The sequence below is a fragment of the Salmo salar genome, chromosome ssa26 (genome assembly GCF_905237065.1).
Source record: "Salmo salar chromosome ssa26, Ssal_v3.1, whole genome shotgun sequence".
In the NCBI taxonomy this organism is placed as follows: domain Eukaryota; kingdom Metazoa; phylum Chordata; class Actinopteri; order Salmoniformes; family Salmonidae; genus Salmo; species Salmo salar.
The window spans coordinates 50,798,078-50,806,954 of NC_059467.1; positions in this window are offsets into that span (position 1 = coordinate 50,798,078).

An 8,877-nucleotide genomic window follows, 5' to 3' on the forward strand; every position below is an offset into this window, starting at 1 on the left:
GCAGTCTCAGTCACCCTGTAGAGAACAGTCCCAGTCACCCTGTAGAGAACAGTCTCAGTCACCCTGTAGAGAACAGTCCCAGTCAGCCTGTAGAGAGCAGTCTCAGTCACCCTGTAGAGAACAGATCCAGTCACCCTGTAGAGAACAGTCACCCTGTAGAGAACAGTCCCAGTCACCCTGTAGAGAACAGTCCCAGTCACCCTGTAGAGAACAGTCACCCTGTAGAGAACAGTCCCAGTCACCCTGTAGAGATCAGTCACCATGTAGAGAACAGTCCCAGTCACCCTGTAGAGAACAGTCCCAGTCAGCCTGTAGAGAGCAGTCTCAGTCACCCTGTAGAGAACAGTCCCAGTCACCCTGTAGAGAACAGTCCCAGTCACCCTGTAGAAACAGTCTCAGTCACCCTGTAGAGAACAGTCCCAGTCACCCTGTAGAGAGCAGTCCCAGTCAGCCTGTAGAGAACAGTCCCAGTCACCCTGTAGAGAACAGTCCCAGTCACCCTGTAGAGAACAGTCCCAGTCAGCCTGCAGAGAACAGTCCCAGTCAGCCTGTAGAGAACAGTCTCAGTCACCCTGTAGAGAGCAGTCCCAGTCAGCCTGTAGAGAACAGTCCCAGTCACCCTGTAGAGAGCAGTCCCAGTCACCCTGTAGAGATCAGTCCCAGTCAGCCTGTAGAGAACAGATCCAGTCACCCTGTAGAGAACAGTCCCAGTCAGCCTGTAGAGAACAGTCCCAGTCAGCCTGTAGAGAACAGATCCAGTCACCCTGTAGAGAACAGTCTCAGTCACCCTGTAGAGAACAGTCCCAGTCAGCCTGTAGAGAACAGTCCCAGTCAGCCTGTAGAGAACAGTCCCAGTCACCTGTAGAGAACAGTCCCAGTCACCCTGTAGAGAGCAGTCTCAGCCACCCTGTAGAGAGCAGTCTCAGCCACCCTGTAGAGAACAGTCCCAGTCACCCTGTAGAGAACAGTCCCAGTCACCCTGTAGAGAACAGTCCCAGTCACCCTGTAGAGAACAGTCCCAGTCAGCCTGTAGAGAACAGATCCAGTCACCCTGTAGAGAACAGTCCCAGTCAGCCTGTAGAGAACAGTCCCAGTCAGCCTGTAGAGAACAGATCCAGTCACCCTGTAGAGAACAGTCCCAGTCACCCTGTAGAGAGCAGTCTCAGCCACCCTGTAGAGAACAGTCCCAGTCACCCTGTAGAGAACAGTCCCAGTCACCCTGTAGAGAACAGTCCCAGTCACCCTGTAGAGAACAGTCCCAGTCACCCTGTAGAGAACAGTCACCCTGTAGAGAACAGTCCCAGTCACCCTGTAGAGAACAGTCCCAGTCAGCCTGTAGAGAGCAGTCCCAGTCACCCTGTAGAGATCAGTCACCCTGTAGAGAACAGTCCCAGTCACCCTGTAGAGAACAGTCCCAGTCACCCTGTAGAGAGCAGTCTCAGTCACCCTGTAGAGAACAGTCCCAGTCACCCTGTAGAGAACAGTCCCAGTCACCCTGTAGAGATCAGTCACCCTGTAGAGAACAGTCCCAGTCGCCCTGTAGAGAACAGTCCCAGTCAGCCTGTAGAGAGCAGTCTCAGTCACCCTGTAGAGAACAGTCCCAGTCACCCTGTAGAGAACAGTCCCAGTCACCCTGTAGAGAACAGTCCCAGTCACCCTGTAGAGAACAGTCCCAGTCACCCTGTAGAGAGCAGTCTCAGTCACCCTGTAGAGAACAGTCCCAGTCACCCTGTAGAGAACAGTCCCAGTCACCCTGTAGAGATCAGTCACCCTGTAGAGAACAGTCCCAGTCGCCCTGTAGAGAACAGTCCCAGTCAGCCTGTAGAGAGCAGTCTCAGTCACCCTGTAGAGAACAGTCCCAGTCACCCTGTAGAGAACAGTCCCAGTCACCCTGTAGAGAACAGTCCCAGTCACCCTGTAGAGAACAGTCACCCTGTAGAGAACAGTCCCAGTCACCCTGTAGAGAACAGTCCCAGTCAGCCTGTAGAGAGCAGTCTCAGTCACCCTGTAGAGAACAGTCACCCTGTAGAGAACAGTCCCAGTCAGCCTGTAGAGAACAGTCCCAGTCACCCTGTAGAGAACAGTCACCCTGTAGAGAACAGTCCCAGTCACCCTGTCATACAGAAAAAGACTGTTGGTGGTAGAAATCCAAACCAGTGCCTAGTGATGACGACTGATGGTGCATAACGTTTATAATGAAGATCCTATTCTATAGCCTATAGACCTACAGTACAGACTGACGGACTGTGATGGACAGAAAATATAATTACCTGTGTTTTTTTGGGGGGGACGTGTGAATGGCAATAATGAATTATTAATTATAAGGTTTAGGTGAAAACGGTATTGAATTGTTGGGCTGATTTTGTTTTGGTTTAAATATGATAAAGACGCCCGCTTTTGGGGCACTCGCCTACATATGTTTTTTTTACGTATGAGTGGGATACCCAATGGACTATAATAAATCTAGTCCAGTAACCCATTGAAGAGTAATTCCCCCCTGCCTCCCATATACAGCCCATCACCACTGTGACTGTCAACACCCAAAACATGTGATGGGCTCAGACCTTCCTCTACCGACTCTAAACCACGCCCCTCAGCCAGACCACGTGGATTTCCACAAAAACAATAACATTATAACAAGTCCCAGGACTACTGACTAATATAAACTATTTACATAGTGATTAGCCTATTATTCATTATTATTATTATGAAATATAAATGTAATTAGACTACCATTATTATGAATAGCCATATAAATGTTTTTATTTATCAGGTCATATATATATATATATATATATATATATTTCTTTCCTCCTAGGACAAACATCAACTTAAATATGACCTCCAATTAGAAACAACGACAACTGGCTGCCTCTAATTGGAGGTCATGCCAAACAAAAACCAACATAGAAATACAAAACTAGAAACTGAACATAGAAATACAAAAAAACAGATAAACACCTGTCATGCCCTGACCACTCTACCATAGAAAATAACAACTTACATATAGATGTTTATATTTATCAAGTCATAGATCCAGCAACTCAATATATATATATATATATATATATATCTATTTATTTCCTCCTACTCCCGGCGATCAGAGTTAAAATCAGGAAATGGGTTTTGTTTCCAGGGTGTGTGACTGTCTCCTAAACTCTGATTCTGTATAATACAAGTCAAACATGCCAATAAGAACACCAGTCAATTAAAACAGAATGACTGTATTAATTTCTCCTTTTTCATCATCCTCTGTATGTCTCATTCCTCTTCTGAAAACCAGGGAAACGTGGAAGAGCTTACAGACGCTGCGTGTCTTATTGCTTTAAATTTCATCATTTCAATTAGTTGGATGTAAATAAAAGAGATGGCTGTTATGCTTAGAACCGCAGGATGTTAAATAGCATCCTAGCTTCCCCTCTGGTGTCTGACTCCACTCTGGGCTGAACACAGACAGTGCTGTCCCAAATGGCACCCTGTTCCCTACGGGTCTTGTTCACGTGTAGTGCCACTATATAGGGAATAGGGTGCTATTTGGGATGTGTTCAGTGTTCCATGCTGATCCACGTGACAGCGTGGAAGACAGAGGCCTTGGTGCACTACATTTAAAACGCCTTGTGTTGACTTCAGCTTCAGTAGATAGAGTGATGACTAGACAATGGTGACTTCAGCTTCAGTAGTTAGAGTGTGATGTCTAGACAATGGTGACTTCAGCTTCAGTAGTTAGAGTGATGTCTAGACAATGGTGACTTCAGCTTCAGTAGTTAAGAGTGTGATGACTAGACAATGGTGACTTCAGCTTCAGTAGTTAGAGTGATGTCTAGACAATGGTGACTTCAGCTTCAGTAGTTAGAGTGATGACTAGACAATGGTGACTTCAGCTTCAGTAGTTAAGAGTGATGACTAGACAATGGTGACTTTAGCTTCAGTAGTTAAGAGTGTGATGACTAGACAATGGTGACTTTAGCTTCAGTAGTTAGAGTGATGACTAGACAATGGTGACTTTAGCTTCAGTAGTTAGAGTGATGACTAGACAATGGTGACTTTAGCTTCAGTAGTTAGAGTGATGACTAGACAATGGTGACTTTAGCTTCAGTAGTTAGAGTGTGATGACTAGACAATGGTGACTTTAGCTTCAGTAGTTAAGAGTGTGATGACTAGACAATGGTGACTTTAGCTTCAGTAGTTAGAGTGATGACTAGACAATGGTGACTTTAGCTTCAGTAGTTAGAGTGTGATGACTAGACAATGGTGACTTCAGCTTCAGTAGTTAAGAGTGTGATGACTAGACAATGGTGACTTCAGCTTCAGTAGTTAAGAGTGTGATGACTAGACAATGGTGACTTCAGCTTCAGTAGTTAAGAGTGTGATGACTAGACAATGGTGACTTTAGCTTCAGTAGTTAGAGTGATGACTAGACAATGGTGACTTTAGCTTCAGTAGTTAGAGTGATGACTAGACAATGGTGACTTCAGCTTCAGTAGTTAGAGTGTGATGACTAGACAATGGTGACTTCAGCTTCAGTAGTTAGAGTGTGATGACTAGACAATGGTGACTTCAGCTTCAGTAGTTAAGAGTGTGATGACTAGACAATGGTGACTTCAGCTTCAGTAGTTAGAGTGTGATGACTAGACAATGGTGACTTCAGCTTCAGTAGTTAGAGTGATGTCTAGACAATGGTGACTTCAGCTTCAGTAGTTAAGAGTGTGATGACTAGACAATGGTGACTTCAGCTTCAGTAGTTAGAGTGATGACTAGACAATGGTGACTTTTCCATCTGCCAGGTTTCATAATCGATACCATCTGCCAGGTTTCATAACCTTTAGCATCTGCCAGGTTCCATTAACGTTTCCATCTGCCAGGTTTCATAACCTTTACCATCTGCCAGGTTCCATAACCTTTACCATCTGCCAGGTTTCATAACCTTTACCATCTGCCAGGTTCCATAACCTTTACCATCTGCCAGGTTCCATTAACGTTTCCATCTGCCAGGTTCCATTAACGTTTCCATCTGCCAACTAGACCTGACTAGATCTCCATCTGACTCACTAGGGTCCTTCATCATTATAGTGATAGACTCACTAGGGTCATTCATCATTATAGTGATAGACTCACTAGGGTCCTTCATCATTATAGTGATAGACTCACTAGGGTCATTCATCATTATAGTGATAGACTCACTAGGGTCATTCATCATTATAGTGATAGACTCACTAGGGTCATTCGTCATTATAGTGACAGACTCACTAGGGTCATTCATCATTATAGTGATAGACTCACTAGGGTCATTCATCATTATAGTGATAGACTGTTACTCAGAAGCACAATAACCTCCCCTTGCCTGTACTACAAACACTGGAATAATACACTGCTTTTGACCAATGCCCCATAGCCCTATTTCTTACATAGTGCAATGCATAGTGCACTACTTTTCACCAAAGCTGGTCCAAAGTAGGGCACTATATGGAAAATAGGGTGTCATTTGGGATGCAGTCTCTATCTCTACTACCTGGTGTCTTCTATAGCCTGCATGGACCTCTTGGTGTGGTGTACTGTAATCAATCTCTCTGACCTTCTAAAGCCTGCATGGACCTCTTGGTGTGGTCTTCTGTAATCCATCTCTCTGACCTTCTATAGCCTGCATGGACCTCTTGGTGGGGTCTTCTGTAATCCATCTCTCCTACCTTCTATAGCCTGCATGGACCTCTTGGTGGGGTCTTCTGTAATCCATCTCTCCTACCTTCTATAGCCTGCATGGACCTCTGTTCTGTAATCCATCTCTCCTACCTTCTAAAGCCTGCATGGACCTCTTGGTGTGGTGTACTGTAATCCATCTCTCTGACCTTCTATAGCCTGCATGGACCTCTTGGTGGGGTCTTCTGTAATCCATCTCTCTAACCTTCTAAAGCCTGCATGGACCTCTTGGTGGGGTCTTCTGTAATCCATCTCTCCTACCTTCTATAGCCTGCATGGACCTCTGTACTGTAATCCATCTCTCTAACCTTCTAAAGCCTGCATGGACCTCTTGGTGTGGTGTACTGTAATCCATCTCTCTGACCTTCTATAGCCTGCATGGACCTCTTGGTGGGGTCTTCTGTAATCCATCTCTCTAACCAAGGCAGGGTACTGCAGTCCAGGAGACAAGCCTGGGTACCAGCCTGGGAGGAGGTTTTGCTTTAGTTCACAGTTTGGTCTGGAAAACCCTCAACTGAGTTGAAATCTTTCAGTCATCATGCCTTGTGATGGCCTTGTATTTATATTTTCAACCAAGAGATTGCTTCCTCGGATTTGAAATCCTGTGGAAACACTGCCTGCTAAAACTCAGACCCTAGTTCGATTCCAGACTGTATCATAACCGGGAGTCACATACGGCGGTGTACAATTGGCCCAGCATCGTCCGGGTTAGGGCTTGGCCGGGGTAGGCCGTCATTGTAAATAAGAATTTGTTCTTAACTGACTTGCCTAGTAAAATAAAAATCAGTGTAGATGAAGGGGAGGAGACAGGATAAAGACTTTAAGCCTTGAGACAATTGAAACATGGATTGTGTACATGTGCCATTCAGAGGGTGAAAGGTCAAGACAAAAGATTGAAGTGCCTTTGGTAGAAGGCCTCAGGTGTACCAGTTTGAGTGTCAAGAACTGCAACGCTGCTGGGTTTTTCCACACTCAACAGTTTCCCTGTGTGTATCAAGAACGGTCCACCACCCCAAAGGACATCCAGCCAACTTGACACAACTGTGGGGAAGCATTGGAGTCAACATGGACCAGCATCCCTGTGGAACGCTGTTCGACACCTCGTAGAGTCCATGCCCCGACGAGTTGAGGCTGTTCTGAGGGGGAAAAAAAGAGGGAGCAACTCAATATTATAAAGTTGCTGTCACGTCCTGACCAGCAGATGGAGCTGTTGTAGTAGTTTTGGGGTCAGGACATGGCAGTCTTGTGTGTGTGTGTGATTGTTCTGTGTTGGTCTTGTGACTCCTGATCAGGAACAGCTGGGGATCGTTGTTCCTGATTGGGAGTCATATATGTAGGAGTATGTTTGTCACTTGGTTTTGTGGGTAGTTGTTTTTGCACTGCGTTGGTGAGCCTGCAAAACTGTTTAGTGTTGTGGTTATCATTTATTGTTTTGTCAAGTGGATGCTTTACTCTTTTTTTTGTTAATTAAAATATGAGTATCCACAACTCCGCTGCATTTTGGTCTTCCCTGCAACACAACGAAGGATTTTGTGACAGTTGCTCCTGTTTTGTAACACACAGTGTATTTTCATAATACAATCGTAACAATATGCATACGCTTTAGTCTGTCTTCAGATGAATCAGTAATTTGTGTCTCAGTCATTTCATCACATCCCCCAGATGATCAAAAGGAGAAAAAATGTACAAAGTCGAGGTTTAAAATGATAACGCTGCATTGGTTAACTACACTCTGAATAATACTAATATTAATAATGATGTCAACAGGATTAATACATGTTAATGAGATGCGCTGCATACATTTACAGACTGTACAATATCCTTGACGAGTCACGGCTGTACAGTGAATAATATTACAGGTAACGTTATTATAATGAATTCCTACGTGCAGCCTCTGTGTGAAGGCAAATTACACTTTAAACCATGTGTCTTCCTCTCCCTCCTACCGTTCTGACTCAATGAGACTAACGGAACATATACAGTTGAAGTCGGACGTTTACATACACCTGAGCCAAATACATTTAAACTCAAGTTTTTTTTCACAATTTCTGACATTTAATCCTAGTAAAAAAATTCCCTGTTTTAGGTCAGTTAGGATCACCACTTTATTTTAAGAATGTGAAAAGTCAGAATAATAGTAGAGAGAATGATTTATTTCTTTCATCACATTCCCAGTGGGTCAGAAGTTTACATACACTCAATTAGTATTTGGTAGCATTGCCTTTAAATTGTTTAACGTGGGTCAAACATTTCGGGTAGCCTTCCACAAGCTTCCCACAATAAGTTGGGTGAATTTTGGCCCATTCTTCCTGACAGAGCTGGTGTAACTGAGTCAGGTTTGTAGGCCTCCTTGCTCGCACACACTTTTTCAGTTCTTCCCACAAATTTTCAATAGGATTGAGGTCAGGGCTTTGTGATGGCCACTCCAATACATTGACTTTGTTGTCCTTAAGCCATTTTGCCACAACTTTGGAAGTATGCTTGGGGTCATTGTCCATTTGGAAGACCCATTTGCGACCAAGCTTTAACTTCCTGACTGATGTCTTGAGATGTTGCTTCAATATATCCACATCATTTTCCTGCCTCATGATGCCATCTATTTTGTGAAGTGCACCAGTCCCTCCTGCAGCTAAGCACCCCCACAACATGATGCTGCCACCCCCGTGTTTCACGGTTGGGATGGCAGCATCATGTTCTCCGGCTTGCAAGCCTCCCCCTTTTTCCTCCAAACATAACGATGGTCATTATGGCCAAACAGTTCTATTTTTGCTTCATCAGACCAGAGGACAGTTATCCAAAAAGTACGATCTTTGTCCCCATGTGCAGTTGCAAACCATAGTCTGTCTTTTTTGTGGCGGTTTTGGAGCAGTGGCTTCTTCCTTGCTGAGCGGCCTTTCAGGTTATGTCGATATAGGACTCGTTTTACTGGGGATATAGATACTTTTGTACCGGTTTCCTCCAGCATCTTCACATGGTCCTTTGCTGTTGTTCTGGGATTGATTTGCACTTTTTGCACCAAAGGAGACTCTAGGAGACAGAACGTGTCTCCTTCATGAGCGGTATGACAGCTGCGTGGTCCCATGGTGTTTATACTTGCGTATTGTTGTTTGTACAGATGAATGTGGTACCTTCAGGCATTTGGAAATTGCTCCCAAGGATGAACCAGACTTGTGGAGGTCTACA